The sequence below is a fragment of the Patagioenas fasciata genome, chromosome 4 (assembly GCF_037038585.1).
Source record: "Patagioenas fasciata isolate bPatFas1 chromosome 4, bPatFas1.hap1, whole genome shotgun sequence".
Taxonomy (NCBI): domain Eukaryota; kingdom Metazoa; phylum Chordata; class Aves; order Columbiformes; family Columbidae; genus Patagioenas; species Patagioenas fasciata.
This window is the reverse complement of record NC_092523.1, coordinates 74,866,727-74,886,848: the sequence shown is the minus strand read 5'-3', so window position 1 is coordinate 74,886,848 and position 20,122 is coordinate 74,866,727. Positions and strand designations below refer to the sequence as shown.

Here is a 20,122-nt window from a genome sequence, read left to right as displayed (position 1 = left end):
AAAAGCACAACTGTTATCACAGGTTTGGGTTTTTGCTTGGTTGTTGCTTTTTTTAACCTAAGTAACACTGGTTTTTTTTGCACTACAAAAGCTCTTAGACTTTCCACTTGAAATCACGTTGCTGAAGTAAGGGATTGTGTTAGATTATCCCATCAAACCCATATAGAACCATCTGGTTCCTGAATTTCCTTCCTACAGTAAATATTTCCCCCCATTTATCACTCTTGTTAACTGGGATCCAGCTAAAACAACTGAGAGAGAGGAATTCTTGACCAAAAGCATTTTAGCGATGAGTGAACCAGAAAAAGTACACAGCCTGATCCCAGGAAAGGTTTCATCTCCAACAGATAAAATCATCCTCATCCTATTTGTGAACTGACTACATTTAAATATTGGGAAACAATACACATGAAAGTGCACTATGCCACTTTTAAGGAGCTTGTTTCACAATAATTTAATTCTGAATTTCAAAATCATCTCCAAAAGATATTTAGAAAAGGAAATTTTATATGCTTTGAGCAGTGAATAAGATGGAATAAGGAAAATTAGAACAATGAATAATTTCATTTTGAAGCAACCTAATTTCTGGAAGGTTTTTCCCCCCTAAAAAGAACTGAAGGTTTTGTGTGTTTATCAAAACTTCTCAAGAAAAAATGTTCTTTTACGACATTTTCCCTTTTCCTGGTACTAGGGACTGCAAAGAAGTTATAAAATCAGAATGTTGGTTAAAAACCAACAAATTATAACTTTCCTGCTTAATTGACATACTCAAAATCTTAGTATTTATAGGCATATGTGTGCAGATATATAAATCAGATACATTTAAAAAATAGCATGCAGGTCCACATTAGGATATACTGTTAAAATAAGAAAGCCAGAGACATTCTCCTTACTATATCATCCCTAAAATTATGCCCTTGTCCAAAATCCTGAAAGGCCTTTAAAGGCAGAAATGCTTTAGTTACTTTCTGGAAATCCTCTTCCACAGTCCAACTTGCTAAGCCGATTGCAGCACAAATTCACCTTAGCCTGGAGCTCAAAGATTTTGGATTTAACTCTTGCAAGTATCACAAACAAGTATTGCATTGCTGAAATTTCCTTTCAGTTCAGAGGACTTGCACAGGTGGAACAGAATCAGTGCAACTCAGGGAGAATGAGGTTTTCCAGGTTATATTAGGTGAGAGTGACTTTTTTCTATTCAGAAAGAGAACTTTGGATTTCAAATACACACGGTTGCTTGAAGAGGCAGCAGAGTTATAACACTGCATTTTAATAGGATAACTGGCCATTAAGTCCCTACATTTCTTCCCTTTCTTCCATGCTTGGATAACTTACTACTACTACTAAACTTAGCACCATAGTAGAAGCAAACTATTTTCCATGTGAAAGCAGACTATTAAGGCAATGATGATTAATTTAACCAAGGAACAACTATGTTAGATCAAAAGATAAACAGGGAACTGAATGCTTGATTTTCTCAAAAGTCTCATTTTGTGCTCTATTTTTGTTGCCTTCTAGACATAATGATTTGTTTTACCATCTTTCTTCAAAGAACAGAAAGCTTCACTTTCAAAATACTGTGCTGCCAGATGAATCTGTCCTGAACTGTCTCATTCTGAACTACCTGGGAGCTGGTACATATACATGAATTGTATATATTACATGAGGGATACTATTCATGGCGCCGTGATTTCAACAGTTCACTGATAAACAAACTATTTATTTTTTGTGCAGACTGCACTTCTCCATAAGCAGAACATTAGTACCTTGGGGCAACACACTTTGCAGACAAACTGCATTTGACACAGTTGTTCACCCTTCTCAGTTTGTAAAATCTGGATCCAATTTTCAAATGAAAGATCACTTTGCTCAACATTTATTTTTCCTGTGGAACTACTTTGCCAATGTTTGGTGAATAGGCTCTTTTCAACCTTGGGGGTTATTTATTTAGATTTTTATTCTCTTCAAAATGTTGGTGGAAAATGTTTGTCTGCTGGAGGGGCACCACATGCTTCTGATCTGAAGGTCGACTGACTTCCACTGCCTAAAAAGCAACGAGTCAGCAAGTACAAATGCAGACAGGAGGTTAAACCATCGTCAAGTATCTAAATGAACTGGGAATTACAGCCCCAGTTTCAAAAGTCTGTCAGATGAATTGAGTTCCAGTCTAATTCAGAGTCCTGGAAACTTAGATTTCTATACGTTCGAGAGTTTACTAAACTGAACAATATCGCAAAGAGATAGATAAGTGAGCACGAAAGCCAAGAAGGATCCAAATGAATGCAGCAGCAACCTGCTGACTCAAGAGCAAATGGAGGTTCCCAAAGCAAATACTTTTCCTATCTGTAATAAATGGTGATATTTTTCTGCTTAGAATTTGTACAAATTGTGACTAAAGCACTTATTTTTCACCGAAGGATTAAAAAGAATAAAGCAGCGTTTTATTTCAAGGATTTTTATGGGTAAATGGAGCAGTTCTAGTGAAATCTTGCAGATTCCATTACATTTTCTTCTTCTTCTCAAGCACTAAAAGCACTCACTAAGTTCTAATGTTTCCAGGAATTCTGGAATCAGGATAGTCTGTCAAAAAATGGAGTTCCAAAAGCAGAAAATATGTTGGATGTGCAGCTTTTCAAAACAAGTATTTCTAAGGCAGATTTAGAAAAACTACTGTTTAAAGGAATATTGATTTGAGCAGTATCGTTTTCAACCTGTATACTTCCTTTTAAACTTTATGACATTTAACACCATTCCAGATTAACTGCATTTGTCTTTTTTCTCTGAAAATACTCTACTTCCCATTGTATAAATGCATTGAAGTTATCATCTTCCAAATGTTTTGAGTTCCTTAAAACATCATATAGTTGTTTCAGAGAGAAGTATTTCCACATAATGGGGAAACTCAGATGACATACAATGACAATGGAATCAACACCGTAAAAGTTTAGCGTTAACTGATGACTTATCGGACCAAACATTAGACTAAAAATGGCAGGCACCCTCTCATGGGTGAACCAAGTGGTTCCTTCACACTTTTGAATGAGACATTAATTTACTGAATAAAGCTCTTACAGCAAGTTTCACTGCATTCAGTTTAATTTACACCCACATAACAGTGGACCATCTTGGGAAGGTAATTTCCACTCTTTCCCCAATACTTTGCGCACTTAGAATTGTTGGAATGACTTGGTCCTTCTATTTCACTTTAACTTCTGCTTATGCACCCTTTAATACTAATAATACAATGCTTTGAGGGTAATACAATACTCTGAAGGCAAGAAGAAATATTTTAACTATGTAGGAAGTCTTGATGAATCATAAGAAGAGACTTAGACAAGCCTGGACAGATACCGGATAGATAGATGTCTTTGGGAAAAATAGAGGTGAGATTCTGCTCTAAATGCAGGGAAATTTAGTGCCTATTTCCTATTTCAGATTCTGCATCATAAAAACGATATCTAAATTGTCTTTTTTTAAGTAAAGAAATGCCATTGCAAACCCAAAAACTATCTCAAAAAAAACCCTCAAACCCAAACACACAAACACAAACCCAATACAAAAACAAATCTCAAAAAAAAACCCAAAAAACCAAAAAAACCCCAAATCTATATTGTGCTCAGCAGTGCATTTCTATCAGCAACAGCAACATTGTGGCCTCGAGATGCAAGTAGCAAACCTATGTTTTTATTATTCACGTCCAGTGAACCTCTATTAGCTTGGGTGGCTGATGGTGCCCAGGCTAGAAACACGGGGAACTTCTCCATTCAAGAGCACATCAATATAGAGGAGATACTTTATTTTTTATTAGATATCTAATACAAACCCTGATTTTTTTCTTTAATGTATTTGCGCAGTGTTTGTCTGCACATTCTAATTTTATTTACCAACAATTCTTTGTTTTAAATGATACCATCTTGCATAATATCACTGTCTTGAGGGAAGGACTTGAGGAAAGAATTTGGAGGTTTTAATTGATTTTTTAAAAGTGCTGAAATGAGAACTGACACAGACAACAGGGAGGAGCCATGAGCCAGGTTCTCTCTAGATTTCTAGATAAGAGGGCCGATTTTCCAAAGGGACTAAATACCGAGTACCTTTAATCTGCAAGCTGTAAGGAAGCTGGAAGCTCACTTTGAAAAATCAGGCTACATTCCTAAAACTGTAAAAGAGACCTGACAGCTCCACATTAACCAGAAAAAACCAAAACCTACCAATGAAACTTGCACTTGTGGCCCTGTAAATGCTATGTCCATTAAAAATGCCATGAGCAATAACCATTGTGCTACATGAACAAAACCAGCAGAATAAACAAATACATATTATACAATTACTTGGGATATTTTCCTAGCAAAAATGGTGTTGAAATCAGAGATTTTAACACGCAGTCAAGTTTGGGACAGCAAGCTCCTTTACATCCTTGCTTTAAAGAGGCAACAGACTGGACTTGGCCACATCTATCAAAAAACATGTATGGCTTTAGACATAAATGTTTCAAGACTCATCATGTCAATCAACTAGTCACAAGATGTCACATCTTGCTCTCAAGTGCCGTGGAGAGGCAGCAGCTCTGCCAGACTCTGAACTGAGATTGGGTGGTTTGGAATCCAGATTTGAATGTCAAAGCATTTTAAACATTTGTACTGACCGTGGTTTTTAAATGGTTGGGAGCTTGCAGCTGGAAGAGGAGGTCAAAGGAGTGTTCTTAAAGATTTTTAATAACAATATCCCTGAAACAGAGTTGGTAACCACAGACTGAAGCTAGGGGGAGCAGCAGAGGGAACACAACATTTTTAGACTGTGTAAATTCCCACTTTTGCCTGATGTGGAGGGAGATCTGAGGAAAGACACTCCTTCCACAGCACTTGTAACACATCGACTTTTATTTAGGCTCCCTAAAATCTCTGGTTAAATAGATCTGAAAGATAAAGTAGGAGATTCTTGGGTTGACTGTAATGCTGAGTTGCCTTTTGTTCTTAGCTGTCTGTATATATTTGCAGATGGAGCTAACCAACCCTGTTCTTCTCTGATGTGAGAGTGGTTTCCATCAAAACTGCATCAACTTTGGAACTGTTAGACTTTTCAAAAAGCTGTAAGGTTGTTCTAACAGCAGAAGTGATAAATATAATTTCCACTAGTAAAGCGTTCTATTAATGCATCACTGAAACACAGAGTATATTTAAAGGAGAAAAATCTCACTTTTGTCTTCCAGATTAATGTATTTTCATCAGCCTGGGACAGACTTCACCCAGAGGCAGGAGGAGGAACCGACTGCTGCTGCTATGAACTCGCGAGGAAGTGACACCAACTCAGCTATGGGGTCCAAGCTTGCTGACCTTGCCTATGGTGAACTCTGCCTTCAAAGACATCTGTGCATATAGAAGGGCTGAGCAGGAAAAAGAAGGCAGATTCTGAAGGTAAATTTAAGTCAGTTCACAGAGTTTACCATAGAAGCTCACTACAAAATCACAGGATGTATTTATGAAGTTTCTAGAAGGTAGAAATACACAGCCTGACATATATAATGATAAGTTGGGAGGGAAGAATTTACTCAGGAGCAGAACTAAGCCTGAGGAAGTAACAAAGGAAAGCAAAAAGACCCCTCAAAACCAAAAACCTTCATTCAGAGTGATGAATGACTTGAAAATCTGACCCTTTTTTGAAAGTATTTACTAAATGGTAGCAAAATTCTTTGAAAAGTCTCCCCTGACTTGTGCGTGCTACATACTTTGTAAATCTGTCCTGAGCCTCTTTGTCTATTTCTTCGTTTTTCCATTTCCTTTTCACTATAGTCATGTTTTCCATTTGCCGCAGCAATCTCTTTGGGATATTTAACATTTTGCCTAGAAACCTCTCTGAATAACAAACCCACACTGAAGTTCCTGGGAGTATTCACACTGATTTCAATGGGCATTGGAGAGAATATGAAAATCTATGCCCACTGTCACAGACCCAAAGATTGAGTCCAGCAAAGTACTTAAATATTTGCCTAATATTTATATATGCACATCCTAACTGAGGTAAGCAAGATGACATGACTGCTTATGTTGAACCACATATGCTTAAGTTTCCTGATAAACTGAGGTAACAAGCTGGGTTGTTATTGATTATACTGATAAAATATAATTTAATAATCATTTATTATGTTGATAAAAATAATAAGTTATTGATAAACTACGTAAGTACACAAAAGTTGCCATAATGCAAAGTGGTCAGTGTCCTGCTAGTTGCAAATTCTCCAAGGAGTAAGAAAATAGGCAAGTACAGAAGGATTTCTCATTTCTCCCAGCTACATTCTCCCAGATTCAGCAAACAGCAGATCAGACACATGTGAAGCTGAAAGTTCCACCACTGTTTAGTACCTACCAGTGCAGCGTCTCGTCTCTGCGTCGCTCTCATCTCGTCTGAGCAGTTCCATATGGCTCCCACAGCATCGTGGGGAAATGAGCTATACAAATGAAAAAAATAGTGCCTGGCTGTCTGATGATTTCACACTGTTTGCTCTTGACTCTTCTTCTAGAGCAAATACGGAGTGATTGCTCCCCACTAACCCTTCGTTATTGCATATATTTCTGTCCTGTTCTCTCACGAACATCCCTTTTCCAAAGTGGGGCATTGTGTCCTATTTAATTTCTTCTGTGTTAAAGCAGTTCTGCTGCTCTGATCATCCCTGCTGTCCTCCTCCTCCATCTAATCCTGCCTGCTTCTATAGCCTTTTAGCACTTATTCAGGATGAGCAGCACCAGGAACTTAGAAGCAGTGTAAAAATGCCCCGTTTTGTTCTCAGTTCCTCATATTCTGCTTGGCTTATTTTTCTTCCTCCTCTCTCTGCTGCTGCTTCAACATTAACTGATAGCTAAAGTGACTCTAGTTTAGAAGTTATCACTGTATGTGCCTAACTGCCGGCACATTATGCCACATACATTGCTTAATACCTATAGAAATGGAATTTTACCTGTGGGTTTTATTTCTCAGGTGCTCAGTGTACGGCGATTTGCTGCAATTCTTTGTGGTCCATTTAAGTTCTTCCTGTTCTGAATACATGTCATTAAAAACTTCTGTGCCTCAGTAATACCCCATTTTCCAGATAATTTACCAACAAGTTGAACAGCATCAGTCTCTAAAACTTTGCTTATAGCCTCCCTGCATTATGAAAGCTGGCCATTTAATCCTGCTTATTTTTTCTGTCTACTGATGAGTTATTAGTTATTCTAATCAGTTATGAAATGGGTTACCCCTTGGCAATTCAGTTTCTTTAATGTGTTTTTTTTACTTGAGCTATAGCTCCATTCACACACATTTGAAGAGCAGTGGTAAATTACTCACCAGAATTGCTGCTGTTTGATTTTGTTCTGTCATTAGCCTGGTAAGAGAGGGATGGTTTGAAACATTAACCTTAATATTATCTTTAGAAATATGATTAAGGCTGAGTATTGAGAGAGGGTTTTGTGAGGCAGGCTGGAAGGAAGAGGGAAGCCTCAGCCTCACACGTGTTATCAGGACAGCGCAGCATTGAGGTTTTTTGTTCTGGAAGATATTCAGGTGAACACACTGTGAAAATAAACTTTAGAAGAAGCAAATGTTCACAAAATGTCTTCTAGTAGCTACTGGTTAAATTAATTTCCTGCCAACAGGCTCATTTAGGGCAGAGGGGGATCAAAAGTAAAAGCAGTGTGAAATTTTACTAACAAGCAGTCAAAGTTTTCCCAGCATACGATCCCAAAGACTTCCAGTGAAATCAAGAGCACCAGTGCTCCCCGTCCTGCGGTAGCACAGACACGTGTTGTGCGACCAACAGCACACAGACCGTGATCGTGGCTGGTCCCATCTGCTTGTCCTATTTCAGCAGCACAGATCACCTTGGCTGAAGTTCAGCCCCATGCCACTCAAACAGCCCTTCAGGCCCTCTAGCTGGCATACTGCAGAAACTGGTGTGTCCTTCAGTCAACAGGTAAAACTCCAATTTAAAGTGCTGCATCACTAAAGTCTTACATTTAAAAAACACCCAAACCACACAACTCCCCCCAAACCCCAAATAAAAACCACCCCCCACAGACAAACTCTACAACTTGAGAACCAAATACTGACCAACAGCCAGAGGGAGCACTGAGGGTCAAACCAGGGCAAGAGAGGAAATCAAATCCAGAAACTGAGTGTCAGTCTCTGTTGTGCAATCTGTTTTCACAGAGTCAGCTAAATCTGAATTAGTGAATTCCACTTCAGCTTTTGCTCCTACCGCTGCTCTATTCACCGTATCTGGGAAACGACTTAGACACATCTCTGGAGAACAGCATGGGTCCGGTGCTTCCAAAAGGCCAAAGTCAATACGTTCTTCATGCGTCAGATACATGTGCCAGGGTAGCCATCCCAGCTGCACAACACATGATGTGTCAACTGCTTTACACAGGGTGGGTCAGGAAGAAGTTCATTAAAGAGAAAGGCTACAGTTCTGCTTGCGACATCTCTGCATCCTTGTCCAGTTTTACACTGAAAAATAATTACACTGCTTTAAGAAATGGGTTGCTCTGGATGGAAACCAAAACCCATACAGAAGGGCTAGAGGAACTGTGTCTGGTACATTAGATACAGATCTGTCACCAATTGTTCATATCGTTCTTTCATCTTTGAGGGACTAACTTACATTATTTTAACTTGTTCTGTAATAATAATTACAACAAAGTATTCTGATGACCACATTCTGACTATCTTACACAGGTGACCAAAACCAAGAGATCTTCTTGTCCCTGAGCATGCTCTGCAGCAAGGGAGTCTGAGCTGAACTATTTCCTCGGAGCTGCATTTCTCTCCTGCATGAAAAGGGCCACGATCCCACTCCCTAAAGGCCTGCAGAACCTAGTTCTCACTGAAAACATTCCAGAGTTAGGTACATAAATACCCTTCAGATTCATCCTAACGGTAAAACAGGGCCTAACCTTTGAGATGGCTTTCTGCACAGTAGCATGTGGCACCTCCTGGATAAGACAGGCGAGACAGCACACTTTGCAGAGCGAGGAGCTGAAGTATGGCATTTCTGGTGCATCTGCGGGGAAACAGTGCTGGATGGGAGTGACTTAGATCACTTCTTTGGGTACTGAATTGCCACCACCATTATGGACGTTTCCCTCACTGAACCTGAAAGCTGTTCCTAAATGAGTGGAGAAACCATCACGTGGCTGTTACAGAAGACAAGAAGTTTTCTCTCATTTTTCCCCATCCTTGACCCTTCCATTCTGGCCATTTAGCTACAAAACAGAGTTCAATCCCACCAAATCCAAGAGTGACAACTGCACCCCAGACCTGGAATTCATACACTGCTTATCATACTTGTTCGTACAATGTGTGCACCGGCTTCTATTCCTGTCAAATCTTTAAAACAGAGATCAGGCAGTGCTATGCTGCTCTTCGTCTGTGTGTTCCTATTGGAGGGGGATTTTGTGGGTAACTCACTGAGACAAGAGCCTGAAAGTGGATTCCCCTCCAGTGCTGAATGGCATCTTGGTTAGACGAGCCTGTCCGTGGGACATGCGAGCTCAGAAAAACACAGTGCTAATCCTTGTTACACAGACAATCTGCAGCCCATTTGCTATTTCTTTTTGGCTTTATTTTTAACAGGGCCTTAAAACATATTTTTCCTTAAAATGACAACATTCTTTTCTGCCCTCTTTGTTCCTGGGGCTCTGTGTGCTCATAAACAGTTTAAGAGTTCCCTTCACACCTGTGGTGCACATGTGTGCCTGTAGTGAAGACTCTCTTATCTATCCATTGCTGATAACTTAAGAGAACAGTGTTTAAGAAAAGGCACCATCCTTGCAACTGTAATGAACAAAACCAAACCCAAACCCCAAACCTACAGCAGCGACAGTAAGGCCAGCGTGCCTGCGGAAGGAGGGAACCTGACACAAGCATCTCATTAGAAATCTGCTTTCCCAAGAACTGAGGAGCGTCTCTGGTTTTGCTGTCCGATATTTAAACCCTCCATAACCTGAGTCCATTGAAGTGCACCGATAACAGACAATGCATTTCAAATTAACGTCTTCTGCCTATCAGGCATCTCCACGCATGAATGTCTTTCAACATTTTACAAATGTTTGTTGATAAAGCCATTGGAAATCCCTGTCAAGCACAGGGCCAAATACGTACTTCCCAGTTTGGCAAACCAGGAAAGCAAGCGGGGAAAAGCTAAACATGAAACTCTGACTTTCAAACTTATTCTTCCAACCACCTGATAGCCTCCCCCCTTCAGTACTCCAGACAGTTGTTTCTTCTACACTTCCAATGAAATCAAATGATAAAAAAAGCTGTTGCATTTTCAATAATAATAATAATGATGATATAACGCATTTTAATTTATTATCTCTCTACTACTGTTGTTGAGATACTTAAACCAAGATTTTCCTATGCATATAGACAAACATAGGCTAAGAAAGACTGAGTTCCTCTGAAATCCTTAGAAAATGTTTTACTATCTAGTACATTTTACATATTTGTGCAATACCAGAACTTAGAAGCTCCTATTTCTCACGTAATAAGAGACGCATCTTTTTTTCCCATTCTAGTCACTTCTCTAGAGAAATAAAGGGACAGAGTCTTTATCCTCCATGCTGGCCCTGAACTTGGAGCAGAGAGGCTGAGTCACCTTTCTAGCTGGCAAACCCTGCTCAAAGACACAAGGAGACAGCCTGTACCAACCCATGGTTTTGCTCCATCCTTCCTTGACCTCCCTGGGCTCCGCGTTGCTTGTTTGGAAAATCGTGCTAAAAATGCTTTCCAATTAGCACAATCTGAGCTATGCTAAAGCTATGCTGCTACTCAACAAACAACTTGCTCAGAAAATGCCCCCCCGGAGACTTGTTTACGCAGCAGGGAGTGGATCAGCACGCATGAGACTGCAGGGCTGAGACTTCTCGGCTGCCTCGTGCTGGTTTTACTCTGCTTGCGCTGACTTCGCTGGCCGGGGCCCGGCGCTGAGGTCTCAGTGGAAGGAAAACCCTAAGCCAGCCTAACCACAGGACAGTTTGGGATAAGCATGACTTTCCAGCTTAAACACTGGTACAAAGTCTGAGAGATATTTCCCTCCACAGAGAAAACCTTAATCTTCTGGTTAGACAACACCACACACTACAATCTGATACTTAATAAATTGTCATGAAGCTATAATACAAATATTCACTTGGTCACTTATCCTTTTAGCAATAAAAAACAACTGGGACTGAAGTTCAGTTGCAATTTGTTGCAGCTGCTGTGGCAAGGACCCCCTCAGAAAGCAATTTCCAGAGGGTTCTCCCTGTTAAAAAGCCATTTCCTTGGCGAGGAGTGGGATGTCTGGAAGATAGCAACGGGGAAAAACCAAGCACAGAAGTTTACAAGCATTCCTGAAAAGCATTTTTAAAACCCTGTATTTATTCAAACAATTACAAAAACATTTTATACAGCTAAGCAGTTTAGCCTCTCTAGCAAAATATAAAGTACACTTTTAAGCCTAACTTTTGATAAGCAGCTTTCCTCATTAGCCCTAAGACAACACATGAGGCAGCACCACCACCTGGATCCCCCCTAGAGAAGGTGTGGAGAGAGGATGACAACCTCCTCATTTCCCAGCCCATCCACAGCTCCCAGGATTTTTGTTCTTCAGCTCTGACCCACACCCACTCTCTCTCCCCACCACAGGAGTTGGTTGAACTACTTGGTTATGAATAATATACATTGCAAATTTAGCTGTGTTGGGAGTATCATGAACCGAGAGGGCCTGGAAGAACAACTTTCAGTCTCTCTGGCCAACCCCATAGTGTTCAGCTCACACATGTGGTTGGTGATGTGGGTCAGATGGTATCATTATTACTACCTGAGTGGATATCAAACTGAAATTTGAGAATGACAAGTCTGGTAAAACTTACAGGCTACACTAAATATGTGAAACAGTCTTCACTTTTACTTGGTGGCTCCCATCATCCCAGGGAGTTGAGATATTCCTCTCGCAAAGAGAAGACTAATGATGCCAGCTTGTTTATCTCTGTAAACTTTCATGAATTTATCATCAGATCACACACCAGCCATGTCACCTTCTCTAGGCTGCCAAGTGGTCACCCTGATCCCTGATGCAAACACAGGATAGTAGCCAGCTTTTTCTTTCCACTTCTTCCATTATTATTTCTTCATGTTACGTGCCATATGGTCTCTCTCTATGTGAAAACTCTATGTTAACTATTTAATCACAATTTGTAACTCCTTGGTAAGGAATGCAACTGTCCCATCTACCTCTAAAAGAGGAAACGGCCCTTTGACACCTCTCTCCTTCCCTCCTACCTGAAGAATGACAGGGAGATGATGTTTGAAAAAGAAAGTGTCTACCCAGTACTCCTGCCAAAGAGGAGAAGTAGGAGACTCACAGCTCAGTCTCTGTGTCCTGGACAACTTAATGCCCCACAAGACAGAGAGAAACACAAGCTTCTATTTTTTGAGGTAGAAAATGGTATACTGAGTCTCTCGGGAAATTAATGATGTACTGGGGCACAGGCTCTGCTCTCTTGTTTTCAAGCCAAAAGAGAAGGCACGAAGAAATTTGGCAAGTTCTGCAGGTCAGGCCAACAGAAGCTTCATTTGGCCATTTCTCACTCAGCTGCTACTGAAGACACGCTGCAAAGACAAACCGTCTGCCAAGGCCGAGGCTCCTTAACGCCATCTCTTGCTTGCAGCTCCATATCATATTGGACAGAGCTTTTTCTCCTTTTAAACCCATGCTTTATGAACACTCACCCTGAACAGCGACCCTATAAGGCAAAGCACCTCTGGGTTACACCCCACGTGAACACACCCAGGGTAAGAAAACCACAAAATCCCTCAGGCACACCTGTAAATCCAGCCATAAAAGCAGGTGGAGTCTTCCTTAGAACTTGCAACATTGGGAAGCCCAAAAATCTATTTTTAGTAGTGGCTTCAGAAAACAACCTAAACTATTTGAGGTGAGACCCAAGGCCCAGTTAAACACAGGACTTAGATTTCTATGGCTTCTTTTGAGTTGACATGGATACTTAGCACTGGCCATCCAAAGTACCATGGCTGTACTTCATGAAACACTAGAGTTTTGCTGTAAAAATACTAAAAGGAGGGGATAAAGTCCCATGAAAGCAAAAACGTGAAATGGAAGACGGTAGCACATCCATCAGTACCTTTTTTTTGGCACAGCCTAAATCTTTCAAGACACTTCTGAAAATGAATTGAACTAACTTAACCCCAACAAGATTAGCTAAGTTTAGCATTTTGTGTTTCTGTTAGTGGTTTCACATACGGTTATCTCCCCTGCCTTCCAGAAACCTTGTTTGACAGCAAAAGGTCCAGCTTGTGGATCTTTTCAGACTGTAAAGAAGAGGTGCACCATTTTCTGTAGGAATACATAGCAAAATAATCAATTCTGGAAACTACCCCGCTCTATACAGAAGGAAAAATAAAGGAGCTTTTCCTCAATCAGATGCATTACTTTTGCTGATGCTGTTCTATAGCTAAGAATGAGATTCCAAGAAGAAAAGTTTCGTGCAGCAACACAAACATATTCTGTTTGCAATTCCTTTTAAGAGATCTCTACTTCAGGCATTTCAGACGTGCAGAGAAGAGATCACACTGACAGCAAATCACTGCTTCGCTCAACGCACGCTGCCAAAACACGTAGAACTGAACCTTGTCCTCTCTTTCACTGGACCGATAAATACGCGTTTAAAAGCATGCACGGCCTGGTTCACACTTACATGATGCACAGAGAATGAGGCAGAGGGCTGTCAGAGTGAAGCAACACCTCATTCCCGAGCATGTGCAGAGCAGTCCACCTTCGCTTGCTGCTAAAAATGCTAAACCCCTGCCATTTGCACTACATATGTGTAACTTGCATGTCTCCAAGATTCATTACTGAGCACAGGAAAATTCAATCGTATCAAACTTCAGCTTTAAGAAAGTCCCAAGGGGCTGAACCGTGTGCTTGTGCACTTTGATGGGGAAAAAAACAACTCGTTTTTTTCCTTTTTTTTTTGTAGCATTGCCCCAGTATCTCCTTTAGTAAGAAGAAAATAGCTGCTAAATGAGTGAACCCCATATTCCCACTGTGTGCTTATAGCCATTCATTTTCACAACTCAAGTTTTCTTTGTGTGAACATGAATATATAAATCACACATGGATTTAGGGTTGATCCTAAGAAAACTGTAACTAAGATGAACAAAAATCACTATTTTATTTGAAAATTGCTGTGCTTTTGTCATTTAGTATGACCACATGTGTCCTTTTATGCCTCTAACACTCTTTTCTGTAGCTCATTAGAGAGCAAAGGATTCCGCAATGAGCCTGGAAGTATCGCAAATTCACCTATTTTCACACCTCATTGCAATTTGAAAATTGCTTTGTGGTCATGACATTTTCCATTAAAATAAATCTGCAAAAATCTACTGAAGAAAAGTGACAGTTTGGGAACACAGATGGTCATTGCACATCCTAGACTTGATCAAAAAAGAAGAGATGAATGTCCATGTACTCTAATGAAAATAAAGGCTTTTGCAGGCAAAAAAAGTAACAACAACAACAAAGTAACAAAACAAACCTCCTGCTCTTCTTGGCTTTGGTATGGGCCTTTCACATCCATGGATATGAAGATCATAGAAGCTAGTTTCAACTTAAAGGTATCAGAAACACGACCTAAAGCACAGCACTGAAAGACAAGGATTTCTAGAGAATCATCCTCAGCTCTCTACAAAACAATATCTAAATAGACTTGGATTTTTACTGACGCGGGAAAAGAAGAGAGGCGGCTTCATGGGCTCCAAGTCTGGCCCATGGTGCCCTGACCCTTGCCAACCATGTGTTGGCAGGGAATTCCCCAAGCCAAGCAGTAAGAGAGGGTCTCTGCTTTGAAGGTGTTCTCCAAATTAACACTTTCACATGTGTATAAAGCTTGTTTGGATATACTTTTAAAAAATCCTCAGATATACAGAACCTGAAGAGGAAAGCAACGCTTGAAACAAACAGAAGCAGGAGCTTCACGGGACTGCTTTTCGGAGTTAAATTCCTCCTGCACAACATTTGCAGGGTGAGGCATTTGTAAGTACAACTGTAAAAGGACCAAAGGCTTGACTGACAAACCATGAGATATGAAGTGCTTGCAAGATACATCCGGTGTTGAGATAATTAAAATCAAAATTTAGCTTGTGCTATATTTGCATCTGCAAAGCATCAGTTAATCAAACATAATGAGTTAATCAGACTCCTTTTTTTCTGAGGGCAAAATGTAATCATCCTTCATCATCTTTTGTCTTGTCCTTAGATTCTGACAGACTTTCCAGACTCTTCCAAAGTATTTGCACACCCAATAGCAAATCAGAGTCCTGGAAGTTTTCTGGGCATTGTTGCAACATTAATAGGAAATTGTTGTAGTAAAGCCACTTCATAGGAGCTTTTGCTCTATATTAAGAAGTCAAATAATAATAACAAATTGAAGAGAACACCAAGCACAACCCAGGAAGGAGATAATACTCTGCATCCCATTTTTGCAATCGAGAGACAAGCCACTTGGCTATTTTGCAAGACTGCTGCCAGTAAACCAGTGTGTCTCCCAGATTCCTTACAGCAAACAGCAAGAGCAAAGAATACATTCTCTGGTAACCTCTGAAGATTTAGCAATTCTGTACTTACTATTTATTTCATTAGAAAAAAAAAAAAAATAAAGCAGCTGTTGCTGGATGTAATTTCTAGGTATTGTAATTAATTTATTTTCAATCACATGGAAAAATAATTTATGCTGTTTTGGTTGCTAGCTATTTGAGATATTGTGGTTACATTTTTGGTGTCTTTTGTACATTTTATTGTAACATTCTCAGGGCATTGCAGTCAATTACTACAGCTCATGCTGTTTTACTTGCTACAAAAGCATCATCCAAGCATTTTCTAGCAAGTCCTTGCGGGTAACTGTGTCTTGTTCAAGAAACACATGCATGTCCATACACTGATAGGTATGAGATCAGAGTCAACTGAGCCATTTGGATTAATACCTTTTTAGTTTGGCTTCTGTGGTCTGAAGCCTCTTAGCTCAAGCTGGAGTTTAAAAAAAAGATTAAAATGCATCAAATACATCTGGAGAACAAAGGCTTATCTGAGATGTGTCTATTGTGCCTCTGCAGTGCTAAAACTTGTTGCAGCTTTTCGCTCCTCTCTCCCTTTTCCAGACCTTGTTATCTCTTCTTCAGTCCCCGAGTTGTGCCGGTCCCCTCTCTTGGCTGTCCCAGTTCTTCCCTGCATTGCTGCTGCTCCTGTTGTGCATGTCGGGGAAGAGGGAGGGATTGTCCCAGCGGGGAGCACAAACCCAACCAGCTACGCAGCAGCGAAGGGAATGAGAGACACGTCTTACTGGGGAAAGAGCCAAAGCAACGGCTTGTGGCCAGGACTCAGAAAGGGCAGAAGATAATAGTGCCCACAGATTAAAGAATGAAAACGGCTGGAAATAAAGTTTGGTAGGTCTCAGCCTACCAGGTTGTTCAAGGTGGTTGGTGTGAAGGAGTGCAAACCCCAGCACTAAAAGAGAGGACAAGTCTCAGAGAAGAGAGTGGACTACAACCTAGGGGCAAGAAGTCAAAAAGACAGTGAAGTAAATTAATGAGGCTACAGAGCTGTCATGCAGGAATCTATGGAATGGCTATGCCTTTCAATCACAGATACCATACGTGGGATTTTCCCTTTTAAGTTGCATCTCTATAGTTGAGTGTGAGCACTCATGTGGGAGAGCTTGCTCTACCATAGTGGAAGCTGTAGCTAACACACAGAAAAATTAATTCACCGTCATTGCTAATCTGGCTTTTTTCATTTACGACTCTATTCACTGTGTCGTATTTATTTAGAGAGATGATATATCCAGAACAATTTCCCAGAGAGGCTACAGTACTGAGGTGTTAGTTGTTCCTAGAAGCCATTTCTCTAAATCAGGTTTTGAAAGGAAATTGATGGCAGACAATATATAGTACTGACCCCCAAAAAGTAACCTAGTCTAGCATGCACTGCACAGTCCTATTTCTGAGCATATTTTCCCATTGCGCAAATGCTGTAGATACTTTCGGACTCTGTGAAAATGGGAAAACATCACCAGTCTGCAGAAAGGGGAAAACAGGAGTGACAGTGAAGAACAGTGAAGACAGTGAAATCTCACCGATTTAGCACGTCAGTGTTTCTCATTCTCTGCTGATCCAAGGCAGTAAAGGGAATAAGAACAGAAAATAAATAATGTTCCTCGGAAAGATATAAAAATGTAAGTCTTACTAAGATCCACGTTTGCCTCGCCAGTCCCTCCAGGAGCCGATCAGCTTGCTTTGCTCATGTGAGTATTCTCATTAATTCGAACTGGAACTTTGCCTGCCAAAGGAGCGCTGGATCTTCCCTTTCTGGGCAGAAGCACTGTAACTACCAGCTGAAATACATCAACACTCTAGATAAGCCATGAACTATTGTATCCGTTGATTTATTGCTGATTGAAGACTCCCAAGTTGCTGCTAGTCCCGAGAATTAACATAATTGAAAGTGTTGCATTAACATATTGGAGAAATATGCTTAAAGTGCATTAGTTTACCAAGCTGAATAAGCAAATATGTTGCTGGCTGATGGTCCTTTCATCAGTTTTGGTGAGAGCCCCCTGATTTCTACCACATACATCTGCAGAGAGCTGAATGCACAGCTTAGAACAATCACAACAGTAAAATTCTGTTCATTTTCCTTTAAGTCACCTATCCTTAGTCCTTACTAAGATTGTTTTCTAGTTGTAAACAAGACACTCAGCTCACAACTTAATGTTACCAAGACATAAAAGGCACTCCTACTTTTGACACATCATAAGTTCCATTAATGCAACAGATTACTTTAGAAAGAAAAGCACAGGCCTATTCTTTTAGCAAATAATATGCAAAACCTCAGCACAAAGTCCCATTATCTAAACAAATCAAGTACTAACCTAATAAGAGAGTACTTTAAAAAAATCACGAAAATGTTATGTCTTAATTGGTTGAGATGTGTGACGCTGCTGTTAAAAACCATAGCGGCTTACCAATCCTGCAACTAGAACTATTGCCAAAGATAAAACATTATCACAAAAGTCACTTTTCTTTTTATTGTGATTCTGTGTTAATTGTGTTCCTTCAGGCAGATGGTTGAAAGTAGAATCTACAATTACTGATAGCAAATCTGAGTCATTTTGAGGGACTACATCTTTATGAGACTGTGCAGGAGCCAGGGATGGAGTCTGAGGGAGAGGGGGTGAAATCAGCACCGACGGCACTGACGGGAGGTCCAGCTTTGCTCCCTTGAAGCCAAAGTCATTGATTCTCCAGGGATCTTTGCTTGTCCTCCAAAGAGGACGTCTTAATGTGCATGCCATCTCTTCTGCCATTACAGATACTTACAGTGTTGTCTCTAACTTGAAACACACCTTGTGAGTTCATGTCATTAATGAGAAGTCCCCAGCCAACAATGCAGGTTGGCAAGTAAGGGGCAAATCTTGCAAATACAAGTGGACAGTGCAATTTGTTTTCCAGGAACTGGGCGAGTTATAATCAATCATTCTCAACATTGCACTGAATATACATTGAAGTGCTAAGGATGTTGTACATAGGGAAATGTGGCAAGACTTCCCCAAAAGGCAAAAACTGTATATTGTGTTTGGAGCTTTACAGCGCAGCCCCACAAGTACCTGCACTGAAACTCATGAGACTGAGATAACGCTCAGTGGGAAAATAGGTCCTATAAATTACCTTTTTGCAAATACACAGAAAACAAAAACCCAAGGAGAACATAATAAGAAAGTGTATCATGCTCCTATATTTCCTCAAGGTGATTTAACATAGTAATTATTACAATGTGCACTAGGAAAGAGCACAGTACTTTAGTAATATGAAACTTCAGCACAGCATCTGTTACTAAACTTTGCTCAGAGGTGAGGAGAGGCGACCAAATTCTGGGTAAATTATAGAACAATTGAATGACTAGAGAAACAAAGCTTGGAGAAGTTTAAAACCAAATTTCTCACATGCAAAACCCAAAACTACCACCACTGTTATTATGCCCGCACACAAAACCAAATTATAACATTCAATTATTAGGAAGCTGATGCGAAACACTTTAGCAAATACAGTGGTTTGCTTGAAATTGCAGCTTCTCTGCTGCTTTAAGAAAAATGTAGGGAAGATACAGATCCTTCAGGCTCTGGGTTTTTTGCCTTTTTAGTGCTAAATGGTGGTAGTTCCCTTGCTGCTATGCTGTTTGTTGCTTATGAAAAACAGCTGTATTTGGAGGTACTAATAATACCCAACCATATAAAATCTATATTTTCTGAAGAAGTCTACCTCTTTCAACACCACAACGCACAACATTCATACCATCTGAGACTTGATAGGGAAGTAAAGGACTGATGGCTTACAATGCTGTTTTATAGTTTACAACAAAGATAGCTAAACGAGCATCATTTTCTATAAGACTTTGAAGTTTCCAAGCAGGATAGAGAGGAAAGAAGACTGCATAAGTAAGTCAGGGTCCTTTTTTTTAATAAAATATCTATGACCTTTTATTTCTTCCTTGCACTCAAACTTCATATTCAGGGCTGTTACTCCCAGTTTATCTCAACTGGATGTAACCAAACAAAACTTCCACAACCACCGCACCGTATTCTGGACAAGAAACCTAGAGTTTGTTTTCTGTCATATTAAGCAAATGAATGTGCCTTAAACTATACCACTGGGACAGAATGCTTTTTTATCCTCACCATGGAGAAAGATAGCAGAGATCAACTTGCTAGGTGTGATTTTTAAAACCAAGTTTGTTTCAGTGCTGTAAACACAGTTTTTATTCAGGCTCAAATTTTCCTCACTTATTCAAATTCAATTAATTTAATGTCTGAGAGTTAACAAGAAATGTCTTCCTTTACTTCTAGCAGCCCTTTGAAGAAGTCAAACAAAGCAATGCTGAAGATGATATATTTTTAGATTACTCTTTCTTCCACCACTTATTAATCCTTCAGAGAAAAATGAAGTGTTTAAAACCTTCCAACTCCCACTTGCACAATTCTTAACACCAATTATGAGATTACATTGTCCCAGACAGCCCTGATGAAGTAAATTA

The 20,122-nt window shown here is 40.0% G+C and overlaps 1 protein-coding gene across 1 annotated transcript in view; it reads right to left on the bottom strand.

The window, feature by feature from the left end:
• Positions 1-20,122, bottom strand: part of DKK2 (dickkopf WNT signaling pathway inhibitor 2) — a 155,576-nt gene that overhangs the window by 20,895 nt on the left and 114,559 nt on the right. The window lies entirely within an intron of this gene.